Source organism: Aulonocara sp. 'chitande type north' Nkhata Bay, linkage group LG7, assembly GCF_057382095.1.
Source record: "Aulonocara sp. 'chitande type north' Nkhata Bay isolate Kocher_YH1m ecotype deep benthic linkage group LG7, A_spYH_male_GT1.1, whole genome shotgun sequence".
In the NCBI taxonomy this organism is placed as follows: Eukaryota; Metazoa; Chordata; class Actinopteri; order Cichliformes; family Cichlidae; genus Aulonocara; species Aulonocara sp. 'chitande type north' Nkhata Bay.
In genome coordinates, this window is record NC_141350.1 from 4,645,433 (window position 1) to 4,665,693 (window position 20,261).

At 44.3% G+C, this 20,261-nt stretch overlaps 1 protein-coding gene across 2 annotated transcripts in view; it reads right to left on the reverse strand.

The window, feature by feature from the left end:
- abtb3b (ankyrin repeat and BTB domain containing 3b) overlaps positions 1 to 20,261 on the reverse strand; it is a 78,848-nt gene that overhangs the window by 33,232 nt on the left and 25,355 nt on the right. The window lies entirely within an intron of this gene.

Here is a 20,261-nt window from a genome sequence, read left to right on the forward strand (position 1 = left end):
CACCTGGATCACCTGTTGAGAAAGAAAAAAGAAAACAAGCAGAAGAAAACGAGAGCAATACAATAAACAACATCACGATGATATATGGGAATATAACAGTAAATACTAAATATTAAACATTATTGTGCAGCACGTAATATCGACAGCACACAGTGTGCTTTGAGGTAGGAGCCAAGGAGGGTGTAGTTTGTGTGTGTGAGCACCCATGTGTACACCTGTGAGCATGAACGTGCTTGTTTTTAAAAGGTTCATGTAATGATCAGCTAGAGGGTGTGGGGGGGCCACAGCCCCATCCTCCAGGGTGTGAAGCAGGTATGGAGGAGATCAAAACTCCAGACATCCAGAGGCCCCCAGAACACAAGAGACCAAGGAAGACCAACAGAGGGGCAGCTGCGCCACTGTCCCAGAAAGAGCTGAGGAGAGTCCCAGAATCTGCAGTTTTTAAGGAATAAATGCCGGCTTTCTCAAGATAGTGCCTGCGAAATTGCTGCAAATAGCAACACACAGGAACTAAGAGCTAAAAAAGGAAACAGAGAGTAACATACCATAGAAGTAAACAAAAAAATCACAAACCCTACACCCAAAGTCACACGCACACGCACACACACACACACACACACACACACACACACACACACACACACACACAGAGGACTTGTGACGGGTGACCGACACACAACAAGGGCACAACTAGAATTATGCAATCTTCTCCAATCAAAGAGAAACCAGCACTGCCTGCTGGCTGTGTGTTATTCCACCCTGAGGTAGTGCTGCTTTCACTATTATTTCTCTCTTTTCATCTCATTTCTTCTGTCAAGGGTAATAAGTCTGTGTGTAATATCCGTGAGTTGCACGCTTCCCGCAGGATGCTTTCCAGACAACACTGGCAATCAGCAGCAGGGAAAAATCTGAAGTCACTGAGCCGTAATCTCTCCGCTCGTCCTGCACTGCTTCTCTACAAGCATTTGGGAGAGTCCTAAAAATAAGTGCAATGGTATTTTCCTTCTTGCCGTTACCTCACATAATCTGATGTAGGTAGGAATTTAAGGGGGAAAAAATGAAATCTCCTGCACGCAGTCAAAATAAAAAAAGAGAGCACATATGAATTATGCAGAAAAAAAAGAGAAGACTCTGAATTTTCAACAAATACATGAAGCAGTCATGCTAAATGCAACAGTGTTCTAAAGTAATTGCTCATTTAGCACCGAGGGCACTGGAGTAATTAAAGGATATGACTAATGTCATAAAATGAGATTTGCTGCGAGGGGATTTTTCCCTTTGGGTCATTTTTAAATGGGATGACATCATATGGAGCTGCTTGTAAACATTTGGAGCTTTTAAGTGAAAAAGGCTCTTGGACATTAAAATTCCATAAATGTGAAGCAAAGCCCAAAGTAGATAAGACAGTAAGTGCTTCAGGCAGCAAAGGTGCAGTCACTGCCTGTGTGCAATATATGCACAGTTCAATGTTTATTTCTGTCCATGAGTGTCTGCATCACATGTGTGTGTCTCAGTCTGACTGCATGTGTCTGTTATGTGCGTGTACCTATGAGATGAAGGTTTCCCAGGAAGTGCTTGGCACATATTTAGATTACTGGTCAGGATAGGAAGAACTCAACTCTGTTTGCAGATATGAATCTACACTTAATCCCAGTAACATGCAACAAACATGGCATTTCCAATAAGGAGGCAGAGAGCATGATTCAACGTATTCTAGGCAATACATTAGACACGGCGATGGATGTAAGGACAAGTGACGAATGATGACATCGGGATTTGTAATCCACAGGGACGCTGTATACATCAGTGGATGATGTATAGGAGAAATTATATTTGAAATGTCATCACGGAGACACGGGGCAGCTGTGGTAATATTTTTACTGTTAACAAATTCCATGAAGAGACCAGAGTCAACAATCATCCCGCTGAAAATGAGCAGTTTATTTTGACTCAACACAGAGGTTCAGCTGCTATAAAACAGAACTTGAACATTTCAAATGTGAAAACATTCCCCCTACACTTTTACACCTGCCTGAGTAACACTTGATGACAACTACAGTTCACAGTGGTTAAAAGGAAAATATTAAGCCTCATTTTAAACTATATGTTTGTGATTTGTTTTAGCTCCACAGCCCGTCATGGTTTTTGCATTGTTGTCATGTTTTACTTTAAAATATTTCTTTTCCTATTTTGTAATTTTTGGTTTGTCCATTTGTCAGTTTCATTTCCTTTAGTAATCTTCTATCGTTGTTTGTTTTGCCTGCATCACCTGTGTTCTCCACCTGTTTCCTCTTCCCAATCCCACTGTGGCAGATTGTTATGCTCAGTTATTTCCCCAAGTCTTGTACTGCCCTCTGCATTCCCGGTGTTTTCTTTTGGACTTTCTAGCATTACTGTTGATCTCTTTGTGTTAGCTCTTTTGGATTGTTCCACGGCCTGTTCCTTTTTTGGAATCATGTTCCTCGCTGGTAGCTTCATGTTTTTGACCTCTCAAAATACAGATTTGGATTTTGCATTTTTAGCTTTACCTTTGAGTGTCTTTCATTTGGGTCATTTTCCTTTGAAATGTTTTTGGGGGGCTTTCTACAAAGTTACAGTACTTTTATTGTTTGACTCCTCATTACACTATCACAGGGTTTCCTGTGATTGTAACTAGCCCACCCTCAGCAGAGATGATGTGAGTTTATGAAAAAAGCAGCATCATACGACAGCAGGATTGTTGATCATCTATAAAGTGAGTTGTTTATACAACTAGAGCCACTTCATCAATTCCCTGCTGGTTAAAAGACTTATTTCAGCTTCAGCCTTTGTGCTCTTTAATGGTTCAAAAAACAGAATTCAAATGTAGCGCTCAGTTCCAGAAAACTGATTGGTCAATAGGCAGTGATTTCATGCCTGTTGATCTCTAATAGATAACCTGCTCCACAGTTAGATTCGCAGCAAGTTACCGTGCCAATAAATCCAGGTAAGACAGCATTAGTACTACTGAAGTCACAGGGTGAACCCTGAAGTTAACTGGGTAAGATGAAATCTTGCTTTGCAGTACAGTCCTCTCGTTTGATAACATGTGGAACACATGACGTCACTTCATAATGAGTAATTCTAGTTTGGGTGTGTAGGCACCCACTTAGTTTTTCCACCTGTAATGCACCCTGTACCCTGTAGATCAGCAAGGAAGATAACACTACTGGGGTGTCCCCTTCAACGTCTACAAATATTATTTTCACACAATCCTTGGCTCTCAAAGTGCAGAGAATACCATATAACATTCTCTGTGCAATTGTCATATTTTTTAATCATAGAAATTTCATATTTCTTACTTGTTGTGAGGCAGGGGTGCTGCCATTGCAGAGGTTTTTGAAGGTATATTTTACAGGCCACTGTTGAAACAAATAAGCTTGAAGCTGAGGGCCACAGTCTGGTGAATATGTTGTCAGTTTTGGCCTTTTCTGGGTTTTATTAACAATGTGAATAATACAGAATAACACCTGCGTTATGCTTCCTCTACTTCTCCTGTGGAGCACAGTTTGTTTTGTGCTTCCAACACAGACCACTTGGTCATCTGAATCCAGTGATTGGTTAGGTTTATTTGTTGTTGTTTGTGTCGACATCTTAAATGTTAAGACACAAATTTACACCTAAAGGTTACTCTATGCTCCTCCTTGAATCGCTACCTTATCGTGGTGGAGGGGTTTGTGTGTCCCAGGGATCCCAGGGGCTATGTTGTCTGGGGGCTTTTGCCCCCTGGTAGGGTCTCCCATGGCAAACTGGTCCTGGGTGAGGGACCAGACAAAGAGCGATTCAGAAGACCCCCATGAAAAGAATATCGAGGGAACAGTTTACCCTGCCCGGGATAGGGTTACCGGGGCCCCGCCCTGGAGCCAGGCCCGGGGAGGGTGCCCGAGGGCGAGCGTCTGGTGGCCGGGCCTTAGTCCATGGGGCCCGGCCGGGCACAGCCCGAAGAGGAGACATGGGCCCATCCTCCCGCAGGCCCACCACCCGCAGGAGGCGCCATAGGGGTCGGGTGCATTGTGAGCCGGGTGGCGGCCAGGAGCGGAGGCCCTGGCGGACCGACCCCCGGCTGCCAAGACTGGCAATAGGGACATGGAATGTCACCTCTCTGGTGGGGAAGGAGCCTGAGTTGGTGCGTGAGGTTGAGAGGTACCGGCTAGATATAGTTGGGCTCGCCTCTACGCATTGTCTGGGCTCTGGAACCAGTCTCCTGGAGAGGGGCTGGACTCTGTCTCAGTCTGGAGTTGCCCCTGGTGAGAGGCGGCGGGCTGGGGTGGGTATTCTTATATCCCCTCGGCTTGCTGCCGGTACGTTGGGGTTTTTCCCGGTGGACGAGAGGGTTTGTTCCCTGCGCCTTAGGGTCGGGGAACGGGTCCTGACTGTCATCTGCGCTTATGCGCCGAGTGGCAGTTCGGAGTACCCAGCCTTCTTAGAGTCCCTGGGGGGGGTGCTGGAAGGTGCTCCACCTGGAGACTCTGTTGTCCTGCTGGGAGACTTCAATGCTCACGTGGGTAACGACAGCGAGACCTGGAGGGGCGTGATTGGGAGGAACGGCCTCCCTGATCTGAACCCGAGCGGTGCTTTGTTATTGGACTTCTGTGCTAATCACAGTTTGGCCATAACGAACACCCTGTTTGAACATAAGAGTGTCCATAAGTGCACGTGGCACCAGGATGCTCTAGGCCGTAGGTCGATGATCGATTTTGTAATCGTATCACCAGACCTGCGACCATATGTTCTGGACACTCGGGTAAAGAGAGGGGCTGAGCTGTCAACTGATCACCACCTGGTGGTGAGTTGGATCAGGTGGCGGGGGAGGACGCTGGACAGACCTGGTGCACCTAAACGCGTAGTGAGGGTGTGCTGGGAACGTCTAGCAGAGGCCCCAGTCCGCGAGATCTTCAACGCACACCTCCGGCAGAGCTTCAACAGCATTCCGAGGGAGACTGGGGACATTGAGTCCGAATGGACCATGTTCAGCGTCTCCATTGCCGAAGCTGCTGCATTGAGCTGCGGCCGCAAGGTGGTTGGTGCCTGCCGTGGTGGTAATCCCCGAACCAAATGGTGGACACCAGAGGTGAAGGGAGCCACCAGGCTGAAGAAGGAGGCCTATCGGGCTTGGTTAGCCTGTGGGACTCCGGAGGCAGCCGACAGGTATCGACAGGCCAAGCGGAATGCGGCTCGGGCAGTGGCTGAAGCAAAAACTCGGATGTGGGAGGAGTTCGGAGAGGCCATGGAAAAAGACTTTCGGACTGCCTCGAAGAGATTCTGGCAAACCGTCAGGCGTCTCAGGAGGGGAAAGCGGTGCTCTACCTGCACTGTGTATAGTGCTGGCGGAGCGCTGTTGACGTCGACTGAGAAAATTGTCGGGCGGTGGAAGGAATACTTCGAGGACCTCCTTAATCCCACTGACACGTCTTCCGGGGAGGAAGCAGAGTCTGGGGATGAGGGGTGTGACCCACCGATTTCCGGGGGCGAGGTCACTGAGGCAGTTAAACAACTCCTTGGTGGCAGAGCCCCTGGTGTCGATGAGGTCCGCCCCGAGTTCCTGAAGGCTCTGGACGTTGTAGGGCTGTCTTGGTTGACACGTCTCTGCAATGTTGCGTGGAGATCAGGGGCAGTACCTGTGGACTGGCAGACCGGGGTGGTGGTCCCCATCTTCAAGAAGGGGGACCGGAGGGTGTGTTCCAACTACAGGGGGATCACACTCCTCAGCCTCCCCGGGAAAGTCTATGCCAGGGTGCTGGAGAGGAGGGTTCGTCCGCTAGTCGAACCTCGGATACAGGAGGAACAATGCGGTTTTCGTCCTGGTCGCGGAACACTGGACCAGCTCTTTGTCCTCTCGAGGATACTTGAGGGTGCATGGGAGTTTGCCCAACCAGTCTACATGTGTTTTGTGGACCTGGAGAAGGCATTCGACCGTGTCCCTCGGGGCGTCCTGTGGGAGGTGTTGCGCGAGTATGGGGTGTCTGGCCCATTGCTACGGGCCATTCAATCCCTATACAACCGTTGCAAGAGCTTGGTTCGCATTGCCGGCAATAAGTCGGACTCGTTTCCGGTGGGTGATGGGCTCCGCCAAGGCTGCCCTTTGTCTCCGGTTCTGTTCATAATTTTTATGGACAGGATTTCTAGGCGCAGCCAAGTGGCGGAGGGCTTTCGCTTTGGTGGCCTCAGAATCTCATCTCTGATTTTTGCGGATGATGTGGTTCTGTTGGCTTCATCGGGTGAGGGCCTCCAGCTCGCACTGGAGCGGTTCGCAGCCGAGTGTAACGCAGCGGGAATGAGGATCAGCACCTCCAAATCTGAGGCCATGGTTCTCAGCCGGAAAAGGGTGGAGTGCCCACTCCGGGTCGGGGATGAGTTCCTGCCCCAAGTGGAGGAGTTCAAGTATCTCGGGGTCTTGTTCGCGAGTGATGGGAGAAGGGAGCTGGAGATCGACAGACGGATTGGGGCTGCGGCTGCAGTAATGCGGACGCTGCACCGGTCAGTCGTGGTGAAGAGGGAGCTGAGTGTAAAAGCGAAGCTCTCAATTTACCGGTCGATCTACGTCCCTACCCTCACCTATGGCCACGAGCTGTGGGTAGTGACCGAAAGAACGAGATCGCGGATACAAGCGGCGGAAATGAGCTTCCTCCGAAGGGTGGCTGGCCTCTCCCTTAGAGATAGGGTGAGAAGTTCGGCCATCCGGGAGGGGCTTAGAGTAGAGCAGCTGCTGCTCCACATCGAAAGGAGCCAGCTGAGGTGGTTCGGGCATCTGGCAAGGATGCCCCCTGGGCGCCTCCTGGGCGAGGTGTTCCAGGCATGTCCCACCGGGAGGAGGCCCCGGGGCAGACCCAGGACACGCTGGAGAGATTATATCTCTCGGCTGGCCTGGGAACGCCTTGGTATTCCCCCGGACAAGCTGGAGGAGGTGGCTGGGGAGAGGGAGGTCTGGACCTCTTTGCTTAGGCTGCTACCCCCGCGACCCGACCTCGGATAAGCGGATGAAGATGGATGGATGGATGGAGGTTACTCTATGTGTGATGTCCAATCATTACCACCACGGAACTGCTGGCCACAAAATTTATCTCTATTTTTATCCCTTGCTCCTCCCAGGAGTCTCATGTCTGAAAACTGGCGGAAATAATCTGATAACTGCTGCCATCCCAGCAGACAAGCTAGACCCCTGCCATCTTGTGCGTCACTACAGAGACACGTCTATGGCATGTCCTGTTCCCTCATACCCGATTTATGCCAGTTTATTATATTTACGGTCGACAGATGAGTCAGTTATCAGCCACCTGCATGATAACATCCTGCACAGTGTACACTACGACGGTCTTCTTACTCTGCTCTTATTCTTCTGAGGATAAAAATGCAATGTCACAGTGGTGTGTGTGTGTGTGTGTGTGTGTGTGTGTGTGTGTGTTTAACTTTATCTCTTGACACAAGTGTGTAAGTTTGAATGTTTATGGTTTTGCAAGCCTTCTTTTAAAACCTTCCAACACAGCAGATATGGCAATCGGGCAATCGTGGCTCAAAGAGCTGGCAGTTTGTCTTGTAACCGGAAGGTTGCCGGTTCGAGCCCCGGCTCGGACAGTCCCGGTTGTTGTTGTTGGGCGAGACACTTCACCTACCACCTGGTGATGGCCCCTCTGGCCAGTAGGCGATATGGCAGCCTCGCTTCTGCCCCAGGGCAGCTGTGGCTACAACTGTAGCTTGCGTACTGCAGTGTGTGTGAATGTGAGAGTGAATGAATAGTGGAATTTTGGTGCTATATAAATGCAATCCATTAAAACAGCACAGGAGTCCCTGACACGCCCCAAATGCTGTCATTATTAGCATCAAAGATTAGCTTGAGTGACTAATCTGACTTTCTTTTGAGAATACTGAATCATTACTCTTGCAAGACTTGTTTCAGGGTCAGGGACTAACAATTTATGAGGCACTGAGTTCCAAATTACTCCATAATTGTTTAACTCACCTAGCGTAATCTATCACTCTGACTCTGCAAAGTGGCTGCTTGTAGCACAGACACAGCATGGAAGTGGGCCATGCCTGGCAGAGAATGATGAAGCTTGGGGCTGTGTGCCGCTTCCTGCTGCTTCTACACTTCCCTCTGACCCTCCATCGAGGGATGACCCTCACAAGGCTTCAAATATTCCTGTCAATTTTATAATGGGGAGAGCACTCGTGTCTGACATGTAATCATTCAATTTTCAGCAATATTAGAACCTCAGGGGAAGAGCCCTGGTTGCCTCAGCTGTATTGGTTATTATGGAAAATGTGGAAAGTCTGACAGGAAAACAGTGGGCTTTTTGTTAAGTCTTGTGCATGAACAAGCGCACTCATACATATGGATGAACATCGGCCAAACTATAATTGAGCAATTTGCAATATCGCCCACTAAATCGGCCATCTTTCAAAAGCACACTAAACACAAAAGAGCTACAAACTATGCTGCTACTTTGTGCATCACATGGAGGCCTTAGCAGGAAAGGTAAAGTTTCAACCAAGGATGTGCTCCCTAAGTAGTTGTTATTGCAGGTTAAAACTGTCACAGCTCATGCCAACAGTCCATATTTTACCAAAACAGGGAAACCAGGCCAAAGCAAATATTGAGCCTATCGTATTTTGGGTGACTCCCCTGCATCAACTGACTCCAGTCAGCTGCAGGCAGTTGGTAGGCTGGGTCTCCCGTCTGCTCCATCAAGTTCTCCCCCACAAGTTTTCTCATCCTCTCTCTCCCAGGTACACTAGCTCTGCTGTGAGAAGGAAAAAAAGGGTGGGGAAAAACAGCTGGCAGAGAGCACCCGCTTCAAATCCAAACACATGGACATGGAGTGGGAATGTGCACGCCATGCTCACATACAAACACACCCCTGCCTACATACACATCTGTAGCATGCGCACATGCAAATGCACACTTTTCCTCTGTTCCAGCTTCACCCTGTAGATTCATACCCATTGCGTGCCAGGAATATAAATGCAAAAAAGGGAGTCATTGTTGAAATGGCCAAGTGCAGCATTTAACTTAGTTTATGAGGTGGGGTTCACTCAAAAGTTTAAAACAGCAAAACAAGGATACTGGAGTCTTTTAAAGACACAAACAGGAGTGCACTGTGTAGTTCAAAGAGTGCATTAAAGTTATTTAAAGGTCTATGTGTTTTTTGGGAAATAAAATATACAGCACCAGAAACTAGCACTTGTGGGAGCTATGGAGTGGTTCCCCTTTCTCTTCATCAGTGCAAAATTCTTCTTCCCTCAGTAATTATTTATACATCATCAAAATGCATATCTGCTGCTACACCCCTCTAACCAGTGCAGCCACATTTCCCCACATGTCCCATCAAAGCACTGATTCCCATATCATTCCCTTTTCTGTGAGGAAGATATATAGTCCATCATCATCAGGTCACTCACGCTCAACTCATCAGTGGTAATTAACAGTCTTCAGGTCCAAGCCGCCCCAGGCACTAGAGAGTCCAAAGCTGACCCGGACCGACCCCGCCCTAGCTAACAGAGGCAAGCACAAGTTATTTTTCTGCTTGGTTGACTGTGGCACTTCATTTGTGCAGCTTAATACACTTGGCTGCGCAGCCAGAAATGGAAAGGGGCCAAACCCCAAGAGCTTGATTTTTTTTTTTCTTAAACTGACCTTTTAAAAGTGAAATTAAATCTGCATATGTGTGGGTTTCTTCACGGAGAATGATAGTGTGACTTTGAAGTGAATCGGCCTGAGAAGGGCTGCACACTGGACACGTTTTGAAAATTGCAGCTACTTGCATTAACCCCCCTTAAAGGCATTAACAGAAAGTATCCATGTCAAGGTATATTGGAGAAGCTACGCATGAAGAAGAACAACGAATGATCCCAAATGGGTGTTGTGTTAGCTTGCTTTTCAAATGTTCTCCACAGATGCCAATGAGTGTTTGACTTCTAATGCACAAAAATCTTGTTGGACAGTTAATTGCACAAAGGACAAAATAATTCTTGTACGGACGATCGTGGCTCAAGAGTTGGGAGTTCGCCTTGTAATCGGAAGGTTGCCGGTTCGAGCCCCGGCTTGGACAGTCTCGGTCGTTGTGTCCTTGGGCAAGACACTTCACCTGTTGCCTACTGGTGGTGGTCAGAGGGCCCGGTGGCGGCAGTGTCCGGCAGCCTCGCTTCTGTCAGTGCGCCCCAGGGTGGCTGTGGCTACAATGTAGCTGCCATCACCAGTGTGCGAATGACTGGTTGTGTTAAAAGTGCTTTGGGGTCTTAGTAAAGCGCTATACAAATACAGGCCATTTACTTATAAGCCTTGTGGAATGCTTATGAGTCCTATATCTTCTTCAGCAAAAATGAGAGTAGAAACACCCAAGGGCCTGTCACAGTTTAATATCATGCTGTCAACAGTCTTGTGGCAAAAGTCTGAGCACTGGTATTAATAGACTTTTGATTTTCCCATCCATTCTTCAGTCATGTTGCACTGCTTGAAAAGTAATGACTTTTGTAAATGATTTTCTCTGTTTGCATTACTTACTGCCATTAAGCTAATAAGAGCAGTCTCCTGTGTTTTCACAGTACACACTCTCATATGCATTATATAATGCTGACTTGGCAGCCAGGGGTATTACAGCCAAGGAGTTGATGGAGAGTGTAAGCATGAAGGACCAACGCCTTAAACTGAAATCCGCCTTTTAGAGTTTTCCAAAATACTCAGCTGCCTGTTCCAATTAGAGAGAAGATCAAACTTAAACCGCTGCTCGATCAGTCACACTCGTGGTCTTCAATTATTCTGTGTAGATTTGGTATTAGTACGTGTATTTGCACAGGGACAAAAAACATGCCGTGTCAACGAAGCGTGTGAGCACCTTAAAAAGGTAGGGGTGGGGTTTCTAGAGATTAGCATGTCTGATTGCACACAGTCTGCTAACATGACTCCTTTCATGTAAGGTGCTTTGTAAGGGTAGTAATAGTTTATATTAACCACTTCATGCATTTCCACATTTTCTAATTTATGTTCTCTATGTGGTTCTCTCACTCCCCCAGTCACCTCAAAGTAAACGGATGATTGACAACTAAACAACATTTCAATACGTCAGGTGCCATCAACAGAGAAACGTGTCTTTAGCAGCTGTGTGTGTAAATGTAGCAATACAGCTGGTTTAGATGGGGATCTATTCTACAACATAGCATTTAGATAGAAATTTGTCTGTCTCATGACACCAAGCAACAACAGTGTAACAAGCTAGAACTGAGAGGAAATGAAACTAATTTGTTAGCTCCCAGAAAGAAAACCATCACTTTGACGAGGACACTAATGAAACATAAAAGTGTGCAGGTAAATTGCAAGGGAAAGGCTCATTTGTTTTGGTGAGACCTGTCGATCGTGGTGGGTGTGAATTCTGAGGAGCTCACTTTGGGATGGGCACATGCACAGAGGGGGTGTGTGAAAAGAAAATACTTAGGTGTAAGGAATGAGTTGAAAGTCGAGGTGAAGCAGCAAGACTTGAAAGATTAAGTCGCAGTTGAATAGCAACACTTTGTTGTAAAATCAAGCTCAAGAGCACCAGCCAATGACTTAGAAACTCTTGAGAGGACGTTAAAGCATATGGTGTGCCTGAGGGAGCAGCAGGAGTGTTTGAGCAGTTTGCTGGAGTGAAAAGGGCACTAGAGACACTTCCTTAAGAGATAATGGTGTGAGATTGCCTCTTTGGCAGTTATATGTTTACATATGCATTGCTGGCATGCACAATATGTAGTGATTTATGTAGATTGCATTGAGGTGTTTGATGGTTGCACAATGTAGCAGATTGGGTGGAGACCACAATTACTCACAGGTAAGTGGATCAGTCTTTAAAGGAATTTCTTGGGAAAAGCACTCCCTCCCAAGAGTTAGATGACAAGACTAATACTGGTTTTTTTTTTTTTATCTCAAGGTGTGTTTTGATATCAGTTTCTCTTTTATAGACTAATAATACTAGTGATTATAAAGTAGGTACATGTTATCAAACCAAAACCTGCATGTCTAAATCAAGTGTTAACTGGTAAAACAAAACAGCTGGTGTGTCCCTGAAGGTAACGCAGCTACCTCTAAAATCCTGCACAATATCTTTAGTGTGAAATTCCCATTTGCTATGACTAAACTCTGGTTTTTCACAAAGTCTGTGTCCTGCACCTCCTTCACTAAATTCAGCTAAACACATCCAATACAAAAATAATACTTAGAAGCTGAGGTACCACTTCTCATCAGGCAAGGCAAACAACTGATTGAGGCCCCAGGTATGACTGGGACCCCTAACTCCTGACAAACCTGTAAGTATAGAGTGGCAGTGTGCAAGGTTTGCAAAGAAAGTAGGAACCTTAACCTAATAAAGCATGGTGCCATGTGACTCTGCTCAGTCCAGTTGCAAGTGGTGTGCATGATCCTGTTTAAGCACAAAAGAAACAGAAGTGGTGTTTTCTCCAAATCCTTATTATCACAGAAAGCCTGGATACCTGTGTATGCGGTCACTAATACCTTTGTCTCCAAATGTGAAGCAGGCTGCTGAAATATATAGCTATTGTTTGTTGAATTAAGTCATTCATTGATCCTTTATTTCCTGTCTCACAGTCCCTTCCACACACCCACTTCGAATAAAAAAAATGCCTCAGTGCGAGAAGGACAAACAGCCAGTCACCATTACAAAGAGAACAAATTGAAACGTATTGATTTACACCACATACACTGTCATCTCAGACAAGAAGAAGCACACAGGATTAAGGCTGAGGGATTGAAGTAATGCATTACTTCTTTGTTACATTTTAACCTTAATATGAGTGAAAAGCTTCATATTTGTACCAAGAAACTAATGAAGGTACTTAACAAATCCTCTCAATCCAGGAAATGCTTGGACAGAAAACAAATAATGCTCAGGTTTGTTTATATTTTAAATAATATGAGTGACATTTAAATAATTCCACACTGACTCATTACCTTTTAATGTTGAAGCTAAAACTAAATATGTGCAAAATAAAACATTGCATGCACATTCAAAGGTTACATTTTCACATTTAAAGGAGTTGCAGAATGCTCATAATGTAGAATCATTTCCATGCATTTGTACTGAATCTCATATAATTAATGGGAGCTATTCAAGATGTATGCTTGGCAGCCTATTGCTTTCCATTGAACTAATAAAAGAGAAAAAAAACTGAGCAAACCTAAGTACCTTAAGTACCTGTTTTTAATTAAGTTTCGATTTTGGGGAAACTATAATGAAAACTACATACACAGACAAAAGTTCAATATCCACAGACACAGCAAAACAAGGACAACAAATTACAAGAAAATGCTGCATAACAATTACACTGCTAATCATCTATGTGTGATTTTAAATGGAACAGAAGCATCAAGGGCACTGGTGATGTGTAAGCATGCTTAACTAATATTGCTTTATTTTCTGTTGTGCTCAAATGATCAATAAAGTTCATTTAGATGAAGAAAGACCGTGCCATTCACTGCTATGCTAATGTAATGAGAGAACAAAGAGCCTGATCTTTAAAGCACGATAGTTTAATGGTCTAAATACTGCGTTTAGTGAATAAAAGAAATGGAATTTATTACAGGAAGTACTTCACTGAATATAAGAAGAAAATGATTGGATTCATTTGACTCTACTGTCAGCTTGTGAATGGAAAAAAAGCCAGTGGACTTTGGACTGTCAGAATAGCAGCTTGTGTCACACCGGTGCTTCTTCACCCCTGCAGCGAATTTATATTTGCCAGAGAATGTTTATTTGCCAACGAATGACTGGCAAGCCATTCATATCCTCCCTGAGGGGATGGAGCCGGTGATCCAGTTATTTACTCTAGGTCAAGACAAAGAAAAGTCTGTGATACAGTCGCCATAGCACTGGGAGATGAGAAGATATCAGTCGCAGATGCAAGAAGCACCTTGGGTCCATAAGTAGAAAATAACAAGCAGAGAGCTGAGAAGCAGGATTCAGCTCATCAAACAACAATCTCCTGAATGACAGGTAATGTGACTCCACAGACACGCCTTCACACCAGACGGCTTCCACACTTGTGGATTTGTGCATGCGTGCATGTGACTGTGCACGCATGCATGAACATGCAATGGATAAGTGTGTGTTTTCTCTACTTTAGCTGTGTTGAAACGACTGTACTGAGTAACACACTCTGGCTAAATGAACAAGACTCTGTTGTCCTATATTAAAACAGGACGAAGAGGATAATAAAGCATTAATAACACAGGAAGTGTGATGCGTGTAATCCAAAATTGCAGGAATTACATATGAAATGTGCTGAAATTCAGGGGCTTGAATTACACATTCAGGTCAGCAGTAATTAGAAACTTTAGCTGTGTTTCCTCTTTTGACAAAAAGGTGTTTGAAATGAGGCCATTACCCTCCTGACTCATATTTAAACCAGTAAAGAGCTAGATCACAATGTGAGGAGTGATGGGTTGGCTATAGGAAGAGTGGAGAGGAAATCAATGAAAACAGGGAGACAGTGATTGACAGTCAATAGACCTGAGAGGATCTGGAGACAGTACAGCCAGCTACTGACAGTCACTTCCCCTGACGTATCGTGGAGATACAACCTGCCAAGATGTGACTATCAATCACCCGTAAAAAGGCTTCTGCTGTCTCTTGCAATGACCTTGTGATGTCCAAGTCCACATGCAGAAGTGACAAAAATACATCCTGAAGGTTGGGGCTCAGTAGCCAGTGCTCTTTGGTTGGAAAAAGCGATAGTGTGTCTGCCCCCGGCCTGTGTGAGCAGGGCAGAACAGCCTGCAGGAGAATGTGAAACACAATCGTTCCCCGTCAGCTCCAGGTCAGCAAGTTTTACAGCACCAAAATAGGTCTTTGTTGTCAACCCCTGTAATCAGTGTTTTAAAGTCCACAGTCCACATTTGACTTCATGTAGCTTTTTTTCTCCCATCTAGCTTTGCATGTGTTTAGAAAACAGCGGCTACATGTGGGATGAAATAAGAAGACAGGGACAAAGGAAGCCTCCAAAAAATGCTCGGATGGTGTTTCTACTTTCTGTTGCCCTGCAAAAACAAACTACCGTGGCTGAGCATACATCCAGAGGGCGTTGATACCAGAAAAGCCACAATGACATCAATTGCTGGAGGTTATCCTAGCCACTGGCCTGCAGCCATCCAGTTAAGAGCTCCAACCGCCCTCATGTTGACTCGAGGAATTGCGCAGCCTCAGCCGGAGGGCTGACAGACCACTGGGTCACCCATCCAGAACATTACACTGATTGACCAGAAATGTCCACAGAAGAAAGAGTTGTACATGTAATTGACAGGGGAAAGGGAATGAGTGCAGCAGAGTAAATTGTTGGATTGACTTGACAAAAGTGGGAAGCAATAAAACTTCCCACCACACCAACTAATGACTACAGCATGCAAACTGCTGGGCACAGTCCCTCCTTCCCCCTTTTTTCTTTCTCCCACTTTCTGCATAGGCCTTGGGAAAAACCACATCTCTTGACAAAAAAACAAAAAACAAAGGACAAAGCTGTCATTTATGGAAGTTACAGTGAACACAAAGTTATTCTGTTTGCACTTTTTGGAACCTGATCCAACCTTTACAAAAGTCACAATGTTAATGTCCTTGTCACGTCAAAGTCAACAGTATTATGCTAATGCAGATTTTTAAGCTACAGCGGTTAATGAGCAGGGATGACTTTTCTCTGGTTCACTTTTCATCTCAAAAATTAATTGAGTGGTTTGTCTAAGGTCCTCAGCAGGGAGAGTTATATCTGATACCACCCATAACACCTGCCAACCCGCACTTGCCATGTGACCAGGTGAAGATAACAAGAAACAACACCGCCAGAGCAGCAATGAAGAATGAAGTATAGTTCAAAAGGTCACACGCTGATTTTCTCTGCAGGTGTGTACAGTTTCTAACCTGCAGGTGTTCAGGTGTGAAAAGCCTGTTTGTCCTTGTCCAAATATAAAAGGGAAAATGTCCCACAGGCCTCGGCTGTTGAGGAGAGGCTATGATACTACAGAAAGTGTTTGAAGCAGGTGGGAGACTTAAAAATCCTACTTCAGCATCACTGCATAATCGGGAATGATTTTGGATATTTAGTGAAAAAGTACTTCTTGCTACTTCTGTGTTTTATGTGGCATGAATGTAATTTTTTACATCATATAATAGTCATGTTTCAACAGAGACAGTCACTCAAAGTATGATTTAAACTGTAATCACCATATGGGCACTTATTGGAAACATATAGTATATTTCTGTGTTCTGATATTTTGGAAGCATTACACAAAAATAGGCATGGAAAAAAATTGATTTATATTGCTCCAGCTAACATTAGTTTTTCAATACACTATCTAATATAATACAAACTACAATACGGATTTTAGTTTTAAAAAATGGAACCGTGCAATTAATGGAAATGTTTGAGGGAAATATTCTTCCGCCTTTTCTCTTTTGGGATTCGATGCCATTATTGTTCCATATGTAGGATAAATAGCCAATAGACACTCAGCTTAGCACAAAGGCAGAGCATGGAAATCTCTCTCAGCCCTTTCTCTGTTCCATATATCTGTAATGACACTTGCCACAAATAAACAGCTGCCTCCATGGGGAGTCAACCCAAAAACAAAACAAATACAATATGAGGCAATGCAATAAAATAGCTCTACAATAAATACTGCCTCTATGAAGGGTCTTGTGGCTATGTTTAGTGACAGATTCTGTGTGTGAACATATGCCAATTTTGGTGTCTGCACGTTGCCAAAATGAAATTGCACTGGACTTTTGTGTTCCTGATATTGTGTTCCTGTGTGTTGAATCTGTGTAGCCCCAATAACGAGTCAGTCTGACATACATAGCCAGTACGCTGTCATGATTTTTCAAATCCGCACACAGCTGAATACTCACAGGACGATTCTCATTGATCCCACACATGCTGATCAAACACCACTGTGTAGCTACTTGAAGGGTTGGAGGATTGACTTTACTGATCGTGGACTGATTTTTTTCTCTTTGTTTTTTATTGTAGTCACATTATTATTTTAGGATGATTAAAGTTCACAATAAGAAAAGAAAAGAACAGAAACTGATTGGCTGTCTGTATTTTGTGCAAAGGTCATACAAACATGGACTATTCCATTATGTTAAGGCACGTGCAAGTGTCTCATAAGGCCTCTCTTTCTCCCTTTTTCTCTAGGAACGTGTCGTAGCACACAACAAAGAAGATTCTATCAGTGTGAAGATGGCACTAACAGAACAGCTTTCTTTTTTTAAGGAAGAGGAGTGATGAAGCTTTTTTGTACTCTTACGTCAGTGCAATTTTGCACTTGTTAAGTTCAGTTAAAAGCTGGATCAAATTGAGGATATGGGGATAGGTAATACAGCATAGACTTTTAAAAAGTGCACACAGGGAGAAGGATCAGAGACACAGTATGACATATTAATCTCCTTCCCCCTCGAGGAACCTGACACTAGCAGAACAGAACAGGTAAGACAGAAAATTCACTTTGCGGTCATCAGCACAGGCTTTGTTGCCAAATCTCAGATCTGTGCCTTTCCCCATCTACCATTATTATTTTTGGGGCGCTTTTTGGAGAGCTGGGAGAGAGAGCAGGGAAGACACTCAGGGAATCATGGCATAAGGGAAGATTCAAAGCAGGCTCTGCAACAGGCTTATGATTCACCTGCTCAACCAGGTGACCTATATCAGCTCCCCTTCTATCATCAGTGTAAGCCAGGCAAGCAATTTAGACCCTGACCTCATTGTTGTAGTAAATGTTCAAATTTCTTATTTGGAATAGGTCTCGACATATTCTTCAATTTGCTTTTTTTAACAGCCTTGAAGCAGATGTATGTCAGTTTTGTGTCTGCGTGTTAATATGACCCTAAATAATCTCACATGAAACATGAGGAGAAGCAATTAATCTAAGAGTGCCTATAATGCTAAATAATACAGTGTCAGAAATCATCTCTCTGTCAAACAGAACTATTAAAAATAAGCGATGGGTCTGTGCAGTTTCTTGTTGTCCTATGTTGCCACAATATTCCTCTTAGAAACTTTAATAACAGATCAGGAGGGGTCACGAGTCGCTCTTGATCTCATGCACACAAAGGCATGATCAAGGACAGGAAATTCATCTTACTTTCCTATAAGATGCATTTCTTGAATAACTCACTAAAGAAAGAAAGAAAAGACCTCCGGATGAGCAAATTTAATGTTGTCATCGCAAAGCGTGCTTGGGGGGCTTCTTGCTTGTGGATCATTGAATGTTGTTCTCATGACAAATCTTTCTTCATGTGGATCTTTGCCATTTTTCCCTCATTACACCATGGGACAAAAAACCCCAAAACCAACACAACCACAACTCAAGCATGTGGGTCCTCTCTGTTCGGTATGCTGTCTCATCCAAATGGATCCGGAGAGGCGCATTGTGCTGTGATGTCATGGGGCAATTTTTTATTAGCAAAGCTCCAAGTGAACATGTGAAACCCATACGAATCAGACGCAAATGAGCAATTAATGATTAGAAATGAGAAAATGTCCCCTGCAGGCAGCACTGATACTGTGAAGGAGCAGCTTGTGTTTACTTACAAGGACAGAATCAACTAATTAAGTGGAGTTCATTTCATAAACACAGAACAGATAATATTATGTGGCTTGCTTTTATTTTTTTTTAAAAGATGTTTTTTAAAGCTTCCTTCATCCTGAGCTGCAACATAGTGATATCACTGCAGTGGTTTTGGGCCCTCAGAGTTCAGCTGTTGTACGCTGTTAAAGACACATCATTATGGGCTTCGGGGCCATCGACTACAAATCAAAAGCACATTTGATGATCCAGACAAAGTCCTCATATAGAACAGCTAACATTTCTAGCAAATACAAAATAACAGTAGAGAACACAGGCAGTGTAATAGTGGCTATGTGAGTGTGTTTGTTTGGTTAAAACTGCTTTTTTAGGATATTAAATGCAGAATTTCTAGCTTGTACACAGACTGAGGATATTATTTTACCACTGAATTCGACTGTTGAAGCCAGCCGCCTTGGTACAGAGTAAGTATTATTGCCACCTCATAATTTTTCTCAGAGTGGCTCCAATGCGCCTGCAATACACGAGAAGAGCTCAGCAAATCAGAGTGCTAGCTGTGTTATGCAGTTTCCATGTGTACAGAAATATAGTAGGTTTGATTTTCAAAGTAAAGCATATTTTCATGGTTTCTTAATGAGGTTTAAATTCCACTGAGACCCTGCCAGCGGTGCAGAGTGAATCCACTAGATATATCTAGAGTTACTTCTCCTCTGGTCATGATTTGTACTTATGATGTGTGAATTTTATAGGGTTTTGAGGGAAGCTGCATCAAATCCATGCATCCAATATCACTCAGAAATTCAAAAATGGTGGACACTTAAAAAAACAAAAGCGTTTTGCTTCAAAGATGAGCTGTATAAGTCTTTTCTGACAGTTTCAAGGAGTCATACTAGAGCTCTTACACTTCTGAATCTGAAGTCAAATATGACATGATAGGCTGAACTCTCATTGCCCAATAAATCTAAAAATTATGACTGGTCTGTTTAGGTGTGACTCTATATACTATGTAAACCTGTTTTATACTGAGATATCCAAATTCTGCTTTAAGTCATAACTGTTTGACCTTTAACTCCTAGGAGGGGACATTTTAATAGGACTTTCAATCATTTCAAACCATTAGCTGCTCTATATAAGTGCTTATCACGAAGCTTATCACACTCATCTACTTGATCCCAAATGTCAACATTTCTGGTAAGAAATAAAAAATCTTGAAAATGTGACTTTGTCATCTTGAAGTAACTGAAAGATTTATCTGTCCCAGGTCTCTGAGCAGATCAAATTCATCCTTGCAATGCTCTCGTTTTTCTCCTGCTGACAATCAGGCCTTGAGAGGCAGACCTCATGTGATAACTTAGACATGATTTATTTGCATGAATCTGCATCACAAAGGGGACACATTTCAAATCTCTGCACACAAATTATACACTCATGGTTACCTGACTTCGATTATACATAAAATAACCCTTTCTGTCAAGCATCTGTTTGCTCGTAACCTTCACAATAAGCGCTGACAAATCAAACTCGTATCGTTTGTCAGCCAGCAGGCCACAGCCAGGCTCAGCAGGCCACAGCCAGGCTCCACCATCAGCCAGCAGGCCACAGCCAGGCTCCACCATCAGCCAGTAGGCCACATCCAGCAGACCCAGCCAGGCTCCACCATCAGCCAGCAGGCCACAGCCAGGCTCCA